The sequence below is a fragment of the Heteronotia binoei genome, chromosome 1 (assembly GCF_032191835.1).
Source record: "Heteronotia binoei isolate CCM8104 ecotype False Entrance Well chromosome 1, APGP_CSIRO_Hbin_v1, whole genome shotgun sequence".
Taxonomy (NCBI): Eukaryota; Metazoa; Chordata; class Lepidosauria; order Squamata; family Gekkonidae; genus Heteronotia; species Heteronotia binoei.
Window position 1 is genome coordinate 126,814,529 of NC_083223.1, and position 13,065 is coordinate 126,827,593.

A 13,065-nucleotide genomic window follows, 5' to 3' on the forward strand; every position below is an offset into this window, starting at 1 on the left:
TTTAAACATCTCAGTCGTGTAATGTAAATTAAGTCTTCTCCATCAACAATGTGAAGTTCAGGTTGGTAAAAATAGGAACCCAGAGTTTTGTTAGTGGTATATGAGTGCTTTCATGTGGCAAGGCTCATATAACTCATTCTTCACTGTTGAGATTTACATGTCTGCCGTCTAAGCCTGGTTTCTCACTGACCTTTTTTACACTGGATGCTGCTGGCCTTTGTTTGTACTTTGCTCCACTGTCTTCTCAAATGGCAAATAAAAATTAAAAAACAAAGAAGTCACAAAAGTTCAGAATCTTCCTGTCAGAACAGCTACACTGGGAATAGTTACAGCAATGTACACAGCATGGTCTAATAGCTTTGTGGTGGTGGTATGGCTCCTTCCTGCACTGCCATGCAAGTGCCAGAAGCCTCCAGTTGTGTGCAAAGATCACAAACTGCAGTTCTTTCCCGCACCACTGTTGTCTGGTTTCCAGGAACAACAGCATTGGTATGCGTAGAAGCTATGGTGTGGATGTCTCCTATGTTATCTGGGGTTTCTGGTGATACACCATGAAAGTAATGTGAAAGGTAAACTTAAATGGCCACCATTGTTTTTGAGCCCTAAACAGGCAGTGTGGTGTAGTTCTTAAAGAATGTTGGACTAAGAGTAGATAACCCCCCACACACACATGCACACACACACTCAGCATGAAATTCACCAGGTGATATTGAATTACTCATTTTCTGTCAGCCTCATCTACTGCATGGCATTATGAAAATAAAATGTGGAAGGAAGAATCCTGTTCTGAGGACAAAGACAAGATGTGCGATAATGTAGTAGATGGATACAAAGCAGAATGCACAAAGAGCCTACCCCTGTGCAGATATGGGATGGTGTGAGCTTTTTAACCAATAGGTTTGATAGCTGAACACAGGCCTTTTTTGGGGCAGGAGCTCACAGGAGCTCCAGAAATTCTAAATTTTATTGTGCTCTTTCTTTCTTACACCCCACCCCCTTGCTTCTGGGCTCCATTGTTCAAACCCCCTGAGAATTTTGCTGAACTCTGAGACTTGACAATTTTTCTAATACTTTCCCCCTCAAAAATAGGGAAATAACCAAAACATATAAAGCTGATCAGAATTCTTTCACCTTTTTGATGCTGATGGACCATCATGCATCAAAATGGTTGACCCTGATCCAAAAGAAAATTACATCCATAGGAATTTCCTTGGATGCATTTTATCTATCCTCTGCTTCTGCGGTATTTCAATCCTTCAAGCGTAGACTACTAGATATCCAGTTGCAACATCTGACTGAGGCAGCTCGGAAATCTTGCTCCCCAAGTCACCTGGGTTTATCCCAGACTCCTGGGCTTCTAGCTCCCTATTTCCACTTTTTAACTGATCCTCTCCAAAGAAGAGCACTCCTGCTGGCTAGATTCAATGCATTACCATTGGCCATCCTTTTCGGAAGATACCACAGAATCTTAGATACCCCCACAATCTTAGACGATGCCCTTGTAGCCAAGGAGTCATCGAAACGGTCCCTCATGTTCTTCTGGACTGCTCTTTCTATAGCAGTCCACGAGCAAGATACTTAGATGCACTGCTCTCCGACCATCAAGGCCTTTCTGACAGTGCCAAGGTCCGCTTTTTACTCCATGGGAAACACAGCTTTGTCACTACTCATGTTGCTTGCTTTTTACAGGTTGCGATCCAAATCAGAGAGGCTTTTACTCATGCATAGCCCACAGCTAGTTTGTCATTTAACTCTTGCTGGTTTTAAGGTTTTATTATATTCTATAGTGTTACTGTTGGTTTTAAACTATACTGTATTCTTACATTAATGCCAATAAAGGTCTAATGAATGAATGAATGAATGACATATAAAGCTGATGGAAATCTTCCTCATGCCACTGTAGCCATATAGGAGAAACTAATTTTAAAAGTATGATGGGAGTAAGGTTTTATTATGACAATAATAAAAGGGGTGTGTGGCATATGCAAATGAGTTGTGCTAATGAGCTGCAGCATCTCTTTTTCTACTAAATGACCCCTGAATGAACATAGCATGTTTAACAGCCACAATCATCCATGAGCTAAGCCTCTGATCTGCTTGTCTACCATCCACCTCAGCTACCATCAAACATCTTTGCATTGCAGGTGCAGCAATGGTGGTGTTTTGTTTCCTTGGCTTGTCAGTATTCTGCACTGTGGGTGATATGATTCAATCTGCGATCATGCAATTAAATGATGCAAGGAGAAAACTGTTCTTCATATAAGACTATGCAAAAATGTGCATTTGTAAAATAGCAATAACACTTACTTAAATGGATACCAAACAATAAGATTTATTTTAAAACTATTGCACTGTTTAGAATCACTGGCTGACTGATTGCTGGCTGTTTATTTATGAAATTGGCTGTCAAACAGCTTGTAGCATGGAGGGTGGGGAATAGGACTCCCACTGTGTTATGTGGGAATATGCATGATAAAACACTGTCGATTGTACTATATTGCCTGAATACTTTTAAAAAAAACCCTGATTAACAGATTCTGTTTGTGGGCAGCCAAACTGACTGACAAAAAACTGGCTCCCTGTTTGGAAGCAGTGAACAGATCATGAGCTGAAATGGCCACTGTCTGAGTGTCCCTAACGCAGATAGGAAAATTTGCACAACTGAGACAGCTGTCCTCCAGTGAAAATTCTGTAGACATCAGTCCCTGCCCCCCAACCATCAAAGCCCTTGGTGTTTAGATGGTATTTGAGGCTGCAGTAGCTACCCAAAATGCCACCCAGCATTGCGGCACTGGCTATCACTACCAGGAGGAGAAAGAGGGAGAGAGGAGAGTGAAGCCAAAGGGAGGGGGGGGGGAGAGAATGGAGCTGAAGCAAGTATATGGGTTGGGAAGTAGACTCAAAGCCAACAGGAGGGAGGGAAAGCAAAGCCAGTGCAGAGAAAGCAATGTTTGGAGAGGGGGAAGGATTTTCTTCCCCCGTGAATTCTCATAGGTCCCTCTCCTGGATGATTTCTCTTGCCAAGCTTGCAGTTGCAACATGTTAAAATGGTAATCAGCTGGAACAATGGTCTACCTACATCAATGTCTCAACACTTCTTAAGGTCTCCCTCTGCTTGTATACTAGCCCAGTGTTGCCATGAGACAGTATCTTTTATCTAGTTTCAGCCTTTCATCCAGTTAAAGCAGCTGACTCTAATAAGCAAAAGCAGGATAAATGGGATGTACTTTTTTATCGATACAAGGAGTTCCCTTTGGAACCTGTGAACTCTGTTGCAGAGCAGTAAGAGACATGAAGACTGCCTACTCCAAACTCTCTGCACCATGATCAAAGGTACTTTATCTAAAGATCTCCATCTAAATTGAGATCAAACCACAACATACAGATTTTCCAAACAGTTATGGGCAGAAAGCACAAACAGACAAGAAGATCCAAGATACAAGTAGAACATGTTAAAGGGGAAGGAGAAAGATCCAATGAAATAATAAATGAATGGAAGGAAGGAAGAAATCTAAGCAATGCAACTAAGCAACCCAACCACATAACACCTTCTTAGGGCATGGCAAATGTCTTTCTGTATGGTTTATAAATCTCTAGCTGATCAGAAACCACACAGATGTATCCTCTATGCATCAGTGGTTATCGTGTCACCAAGTAATTCCTCAGCCACATAAAACCTGTTACTTTCTCTGTAAAATAATTCTTTGCTCAGCTTTGTCAAGAAAACACTGATCTGACTGCTGGGCTTTGTCATACTGATTTTTGTCACTTTACTGAGCTCCAATACTGAGAACCAGTTGGTGTAGTGGTTAAGTGTGCAGACTCTAATCTGGGAGAACCGGGTTTGATTCCCCACTTCTCCAATTGCATCTGCTGGAATGGCCTTGGATCAGCCATCAACCTCTGGCAGAGGTTGTCCTTGAAAGTGCAGCTGCTGTGAGAGTCCTCTCAGCCCCACCCACCTCATAGGGTGTCTGTTGTGGGAGAGGAAGATAAAGGAGATTGTGAGCAGCCCTGAGACTCTCAAATTCAGAGTGGAGGGCCGGATATAAATCCAATATCATCATCAATATCAACATATGAGCCCTGAAGGGCATCGTGATCGGCCAATAACATCTTCTGGTTATCCCTGGCCCCAAGAACTTCCATCTTGCCTTGGGTCTTCTCGGCCCTGGCCCCAACCTTGTGGAATCAGCTCCCGGTGGAGATACGGGCCCCGCCGGATTTGTTACCCTTCCGCAGGGCATGTAAGACAGAGCATTTAGTTGAGGCAGGCGGGCATCCTCTACTCTGTTTCCTATACCATTGGCTGCCCTACCCCACAGTGATTTATCATCTGAACCTCTATATCCGGACTACTGAATGATTACACCAAAATTTGCACTATGTGCCACCAGCTGTCATGTTCTCAGGCAGGCAGGAGTCCAAAGCCAGTCCAAGGTCAAAGTCCAGGAAGTCAAGCAGGAGCGAAGTCACCAATGCAGAATCACAAACCGGAATCAGAAGTCAATGTCCAAAAGCCAAAAGGTCAGGGTGCCAAGGAAATCAAGCAAGTCAGGATCAGGAAGGAGCATGGATGCAAGCCGGAGAATAGACGTTGCTTCTACAAGGTTACCAGGTCCTGGGTGGGAGCTATATAGGAGCCTCAATCAGCCTGCTCCCTGGGTGGCAGTGACTCTGCTAGAACTCTGGGCTGAGAGATCTGAAGCATCAGCGTGCCTCATGACTTCGCATTGAAAGTTCTTTCCAGAGCCTGCTTCAAACTCTTGAGATGGGAGGAGGAGAGCTTGGAGGAGATTGATTGTCAACAGCTGACACTGGTGCCTGGAGAGTGATTAATGGGCCAGCTGATGTTTGTTCAGCTGAGGAACTGGCTGGCAACTCTTCCAGGTCTGTTAACCCTTCCAGCTCCCCCTCATCAGGGCTCATGACACCCGCCTCTGTTATTTAATGTTGATGTAATGCTGTTGTTTTAATTGTATTTATTGGTTTTATTATATGTAACTGGTTTTTATTTGTATGTGATCCGCCCTGAGCCTGTCTGGGAAAGGGCGGAATATAAGTGAACCAAATAAATAAATAAATAAGCATTAATGCCCCGACCCCCCCCCCCCCCTGCCAGAACAAATAGCAGTTTTGAACTGTTTGACCCGTCACCATCTTTGTTGCCTTCCTCTGGACACATTCCAGCTTGTCTATATCCTTCTGTGGTGCCCATGCCAGTGATACCAAAACTTTATCTGGACATTATACTCCACATGATCTGGACATTATACTTCTCTTGATACAGCCCAAAATTTGCCTTTTTAGCCACTACATCAAACTGTTGACTCATGTACAGTGGATGGTCTACTAAGACCCCTAGATCCTTTTCACACATACTACTGCAAAGATAAGTCTCCCCCATCCTATAATTATGCATTGGATTTTCCTATCTAAATGCAGAACTTGACATTTATCCTAGTTAAAATTAATATCATTTGTTTTAGTCCATTCTTCCAGTGTATCAAGATCATCCTGTATCCTGACTCTGTCTTCTACTGTATTTGCAACTCCTCCCAATTTAGTATCATCTGCAAATTTAATAAGCATTCCCTTTACTCCTTCATCCAAATCATTTATAAAGATGTTGAACAAAACAGGTCCCAGGACAGATCCTTGAGGCACTTCACTTGTCACTCCTCTCCAAGAGGACAAGGAACCATTCACAAGCACTCATTGGGTGCAATCTGTCAGCTAGTTACAGATCCATCTAAAGTAACAGGATCTAAACCACATTTTACCAACTTGTCAACAAGAATAATATGTGGAACCTTACTGAAATCAAGATAAACTATGTCTACAGCATTCCCCTGATCCAGCACGGTAGTAACATTCTCAAAAGAAAGAGATCAGGTTAGTCTGACATAACTTGTTCTTGAGAAACCCATGCTGCCTCTTAGTAATCAAAGCCATCCTTTCTCAATGTTCCAGGACTGACTGATTATTTGTTCTAAAACCTTTTCATGTATAGACATCAAACTGACTGGTCGGTAGTAACCCAGATCCTCCTTTTCCCCCTTGAAGATGGGGACATTTGCCTGCCTCCAATCTTCCAGCACCTCACCTGTTCTCCAAGAATTCTCAAAAATAATTTCACACCCAGGATAACTAAAGGGTTTAGTACATGGACATCAATCTGCTTTATATTACCTTTTGTTGTTGTTTCAGCTCAGTTAACACTAACTAACACCAGATCCCAATTTGTTCTTTTAGTCTGCTAAAAAACATTTCCAAGCCTCTGCATACTAACACACTGCCTGCTTTCTCTATATTTAAGACTGCTTGCCATTCCATACTATTGTCTAATGAAGCACACGAAAGCTTACATTCTAAAAAAAACTTTGTTGGTCTTAAAGGTACAACTTAATTATTGCTTTGTTCTTTAGAGAGCTGTTTATGAAGCCACCTTGGCTTATTTTTGGCTCCTCCCATTTTCCTTCTCATAGGAATAATTTGTGATTGTGCCTTCAATATTTCACTTTTAAGAAACTCCCGCCCCTCTTCAACTCCTTTCTCCTTAAGTATTTCTGACCATGGGATTTTACCCAGCATCACTCTAAGTTTGTCAAAATTTGCTTTCCTGAAGTCCAACCTATATGTCTGACTACATATAGCTTTTCCTTTCCCTAAGACTGTAAATTCCAAAATTGCATGGTCACTACTACCCAGGGTGCCCACTACTTCCACCCCATCAACCAGTTCTTCCCTGTTGGTGAGAATCAAGTCCAAGGTAGCAGTTCCCATTGTTTCCTTCTCCACTTTCTGGAAAATGAAATTGTCAGCAAGATAATTCAGGAATTTACTTTACCTTTTATTTTTAGCAGAGATGGACTTCCAACAGATAGTCCAGGTATGACCACTGTGTCCCTTCTCTTTGAGAACTTTTCAGCCTGTTGTAGGAGTACCTCATCTAAGTCCTCTGCCTGGCTTGGTGGACCCCCAACATAATATCACTATTATTTCTTACTCCTTTTATTTTTACCCAGAGATTCTCAACTGAACTGCCATGCTTAGATTCACAAATTACCTGGACTACCTCCTTCCCATATAATGCTATGCCTCTGCCCTTCCTTATTCATCTGTCCCTTTTAAATAAATTCTACTTCTCAATCCTAATATTCCAATTGTGTCATCCCACCAAGTTTAAGTAATGCTTATTAGGTCATAGTTCCCTTCCTGTATTAGGACTTCCAGTTCCTCCTGCTTGTTTTGGCATGGAACTGGTGACTGGAAGCTGTGAACATGTGGATAAGGTAGCTTAATATAGGCAAGATGATGGTAGGTTCTTAGAGTTCTCCTTCCCTGGAAAGAGAAGAAGGTAAGAGATTCCTCTGCCAAGCCTGTCCCTTCCCAGATGCAATGCCACTGTTGTGGAATGCCCTGCTGGAAGAGGCAGAAAGGGCTTTAACATTACTGACTTTTGGAAGGGAGTGTAGGACATTTGGTAGGGTGTTCAGTGGGGGGTGGGGTTTGGGGGGGGGTGGAGAGCTAGAATGTATGACATAGGATGAGGCCTTGTATTTTTTAAATCATGAATTGGTTTGTTTGCTAGAATTTGTTATTGTCATTGTTAATATCAGTGGGCTTGTTTTGTTGCCTTGAGATCTTTGGATTAGAGGGTGATAAATGACCACTTCCACAGAACCTAAAATATTCAAGAACTGACTTAATAGCTGAGGCTTAGAGAAGTAACTACAAGTCTTTGCAGTTACTCCTTTCTAAGTTCATTAACTTCAATAGACTTAGCACAAGCCTGTTAGCTGACCAGTTCCCAGTTAAAGAGTATCTAATGCTAAAGTGCTACTGTATCTGTTTTACTTCAAATTTTCAGAAACCTATCTTCTTAAAATAATGTACACATTTCACCACAGTTTGAACACTAAAAGATACAAGGCTTTGTGCAACTGAATTATACTTCTACTCAGGGGTTGTTTTGTAGAAAAATAGGTGGTGGAGCTCATTAACATAACTCATTAGCATATGCCACCCCCCACCACCAGCCAAAAGCAACCTGACGCAAGAAAGGAGAACCCTGGGCAAGCAAGGCTTGCTTGGGCTGGCTAAAGATCCAGCCAGCCCAAGCAGGCCTCACTCGCCTGGGGCTCTCCTAGACCGCCCCCTGGCCAGCAAGCCACCCACCACCCAAAATCACATAAGAAGTAGAAAAAGGGTGGCACAGGCTTCTCCAGGTGTTAATGAGGACTGCTGGGAGCATGGCAAAGCCCCTAGTGGCTGGCTGGCTGCTCTCCTAATCCAGGGATTGTTATGCAGCTGCACCTACTATTCAATGGACAAGGTAGGTGGGGAGCAGGACAGGGAACCCTCAGAAAGGCTCAGGAGCTGTGCTCCTGTGAGCTCCTGCTGAATTCAAGACCTGCTTCTACTTAAGTCAATAGCTGCATAAGCAATACTAGATGATGATAGAGGGGGGGGGAGGAGGGAGGGATGGATGATAGTTAAGGGAAATACAGATTTTCCTATTTTATATAGATGTTCAGTTCCACTGGTTGCACTTAAAATAATATGAAGTAGATTTTGCAGTTTAACATATTTGCATAGCATGGGATTACTATCAGTAGGAGAATTGGAGATGGTATGAGCCACTTCCAACATTTCAGTGGGCTGGAGATAAACCAATATGAACAAAGCAGAGAAAAGTAGGAGATACAGTATCTTTATTTTTGAAATTATATAGTACTATAAAATGATGAGAAATATGTGCATTGCTTAAATTATTTTCCTTGGTTTGTGCTAGTTCAGATATCTGCAACATGAAAATGTGTGTTTGTGCATGCATTTTCATCTGCATGCTATATATTATGGGTGTCAGAAGAAAATGTTGCTATGGCAATTGTTCCTTTGCCGAATATTAAATTAACAAAAAGACTAAGCCTGCAGATATATATAAATACATACTTATGCAAGGGGAAGTAGCTAACCCATTCCCCACCACCACCTTTGCTTCCTCCCTTTACCAACTTCTCTCACCCATTTTACAATCTCCTATATCTTCTCTCCCCACAACAGACACCCTGTGAGGTGCATGGGGCTTAGAGGGCTCTCACAGCAGCTGCCCTTTTAAGGTCAACTCCTGAAATAGCTATGGCTGACCCAAGGCCATTCCAGCAGCTGCAAGTGGAGGAGTGGGGAATCAAACCTGGTTCTCCCAGATAAGAGTCTGCACACTTAATCACTACATCAAACAACAGTGGTGGTAGCAGTGGCACACCCAGTAGCCTACTTGGTTCCTCACTCTCCACAGTAGCAGGGGCAGCAGGGGCTCTCTACTAATCACAGTGGATCTCCCAACTGCAGAGATCAGTTCCTCTTAGTCCTGTCAACTCTAGATTGAGAAATTTTGAGTTGGTGAGGTTTGGGTAATCAAACAGACCCCCAGTCCAACCAGGGATCCTCCAGTTTTCAGGGTTCCAATCTGATGCCAGCCAGGTGGCTGGCTGCGGAAACCCCACCCCCAAACAGGGACATCATCACACAACTCCCAGATGCAGTGACATCACTTGGAAGTGACATCATTGTGCCTGGGACATCATGTGCCGGTGCTCTGGTTTTGAGGCAAACTCTATGGTTTTGTAGCAAAAAGCCATAGAATTTTTGCCAAAATGCAGTGTCACATGCAGTGTTGGTGACAGGATGACATCACTTCCAAGTGACATCATCATGCCACATGCCCAAACCACACACAGCAGAAGACTCCAGAAGCAGCTCCAGGATCCCCCCACCAGAAGTGAGGTAGGACATGGCAACCCTAGATAGATTAATCTGAAAGTATCATCCAATTAGCTTCCAAAGCAAAATGGGGATTTGAAACTGGGTCTTGCAGACTCTACTCTGAAGTTCTAACCCTACACCCCTCTGGCTTTCATAGTGTAACAGCTATGGAACAGTTGCAAGCATCTAGGTCTGGTTGAGTATGCAAATCAGTTGGTATCAAGTCATCCAGAGGGTACTTCCATGCCTAGGGTTGCCAACCTCCAGGTGGGGCCTGGATATCCCTTCAGAATTACAATTGAATTCCAGATGACAGAGATCTGATCCCCTTGGAGAAAAAAAATCTCCAGTTATTTCCTAAACTGAAGCTGTGAATGTCTCTACAAACCTGAAAACAGATCCAGATTTGAAGGAAAATATGAAATCTTAAAAAAAAAAAAAACATTGGGAGCTTGGGGGGGGAAATCTGAAAATGATAAAAGAAGCACCTGTAGCTTTAAGATACAGATTCCCGCAGTGGCTGTTGCTAGACAACCACAGTATTTCAGTCTGGATTCTGTCAGTAAAAGGCAGGAGGTGGAGGCAGGGTTCTTTCCTGGCATATTTGGGCTTTTCAGGGAAGATTCCTTAGGGCCAGGCCTGACTAGATTTGCCATCTCCAGGCAGAGAACTTCCTAGGGATTTTGTGGTACAGTCTGAAGACTGCAGGGTTTGAGGAGAGGAGAGGCCTCAGCTGGATACAATGCCATACACTCCACCTTCCAAACCAGCCATTTTCTCAAGGGGGACAGATTTCTGTCACCTGGAGTTCAGTTGTAATTCTGGGAGATCTCCAGGTCCCTACTGCAGATTGACAACCCTAAGCCTGACAGCATCCTCTGGGTGACTTACTACCCCTTGACATACAATACTCAGCTAGGTCTGGCTGCTTGCTACTGTTCAACAGCAGGCACCCTATGAAAGCCAATGTGCTGTACCAGTTAGCACTTCAGAGTAGGATCTGGGAGACTCAGGTCCAAATCCCACCTTGCTGTGGAAGACCACTGGGTGATTTTGGGCCAGTCACATACTTTCAGCCTAACCTACTTCACTGGGTTGTTGTGTAGATAAAAAAGAGAAGAAAGTAATGTAAGCTGCCTTGGTTCCCACTGTGGAGAAAGGTGGGATATAAAGGAAGCAAATAAATAATAAATATAGCTGAGGAAGGGAGACAAAAGGTAGGTTAGTGAATGGCTGAGAAGCGGAGAATGAAGCAGGTATAGAGGAGATGATATGGAGGCTGCCAGGAAAGGGAAAGGGGAAATAGTGTGGGCTGGGGGGATACAGGAGAAAGTGATGCACACCCCACAAGTCCTTGAGGGTTCATAGAATCACAAAGTAAGAAGGGGCCATATGACCATCTAGTCCAGGGGTGTCAGACATGTGGCCCAAGGGGGCAAATGAGGCCCCCAGAGGGCTCCTATCAGGCCCCCGAGCAACTGGCTCTTGTCTGCTTTCTTCTCCCTCTCTCTTGCTTCCTTCTGCATCTCAGCTTGCTTTGCAAGGCTTGCTCAGTTTCACAGTAGCTACAGAGTAAAACATTGATTTTCTCCATTGGTTGAGGTTCCTCCCGTTCCTGATCCCCTGGAGGGAGGGAAAGAGCACAGCTCCATCTCGCTGATGGATTAAATATATTTGTCCAGACATCCACATCTGACAATCGAACATAATCCAGAGTCAACCCAGCTTGCTGCGAATCAATGCCGCATTAATTTGATAGCGCAGAAAGTTCGGCCCTTTTTCAAAAAAGCGGCACAAGGTTATTTTTTTCCTGTTTGGACAGCTCATGCATGATACTGCCCCTTGGAATGTTTACTGCCCCTTACCCTTTTTAAAAAAAAAAAAAAAGCCCCAGCAGACATGCATATTGCCAGATCATCCGGGAATCTGAGGTGACACTTCTGCTTCTCCAATCAACACAGGATCGGGGGGCGGGAGAGATGTTATCCCACTATTCAGAACAGGAAAAAATCTTTTTTTTTCAATATGGAGGATTTCCAGATATCATTGTCACTGCCAATTTCTAGGAAAGTAATTTCTGGCAGTTCCCTGGTTTGAATTGGCAACGTTAATTCTGGAAACTTTCTCCCCCTCCCGCTCCCCCCGCCTCTGAAGCAACGTTTGATTTCCCACCTCCAAACAGTTGGGCGCATGTTCAATTGATCCCCCCCCCCTCCCAGAAATCTCCATCTGATCATGCATGCACCAAGAAAAGAGCGTGATAGTATTGGATGTCTGATCGCTCAACAACAGAATGAGTCGCATTCTTGGATGTTCATCTGATCGGCCCTGCATCGAATCAATATTCAGTGGTTCAAATTTGAGCGCTACACACCCGCTTTTAATGTGACGTGTGACTGCACCCTTAATTTATCTGTGTTCTTTAAAAAGTTTATATCTCTGCTACCTAATCTTAAATAGGTACATACATGGCCCGACCCGACAGCCCAGCCCGGCTCGACGAGGTCTCATTTATGTCAGATTTGACCCTCATAACAAATGATTTTGACCCCTGGTCTAGTCCAATCCCTTGTTCAATGCAGGGTCAGCCTAAGTTTCTCTGACAAGTGTTTGTCCAGCTGATGCTTAAAGATTGTCAGTGAGGGGGAGCTCACAACTTTCCTAGATAGATGATTCCACCATTGAACGTCTTACCTTCCCACCCTTAATTTAAACCCATTATTTTGAGTTCTTTGCTCTGCTGCCAACAGGAACAACTACTTGCCCTCCTCTAAGTGGCAGCCCTTCATGCAGGGTGGCCAGACCGTCCCGGGCACCCGGGAAAGTCCCAGTTCTGGCCCCCAAATCCCAGCTCCCGGGCTGGCTATACCGGGACCATTGTGGGGCCCAGGGGGCCGGTGCAGCGGCCCGCTGAAGCAGCCTGCCGGTCACTTCCGGGTTCCTGTCCTGCATCTCGACCTGTGTTATTAGTGACAGGCTGCTTCGGCAGGCCGCTGCGCCGGCCCCCTGGGTCCCACAATGATGGGACCGATGCCACAGGGACGGGCTCGAAACACTCTATGACCCCTCAAAAGAACAGCAGTCTAGCTCGCTTCCCCCGAGCCCTGCCGCCATAAGCCTGAAGGGGGCTCATTTTGCAGCATCTCCCGGCGGGAGGGTGGCACCCGCACGGGACACATATCAAATGAAAGAGGGGGCGCAGGGCTATCAGAAACAGCCGGCGGAGGGAGTCGGGAGACCACCCCACTGGGGGATCCACACCCCGAAAGTGATGAAGGTGGCGCAGATAGAGCC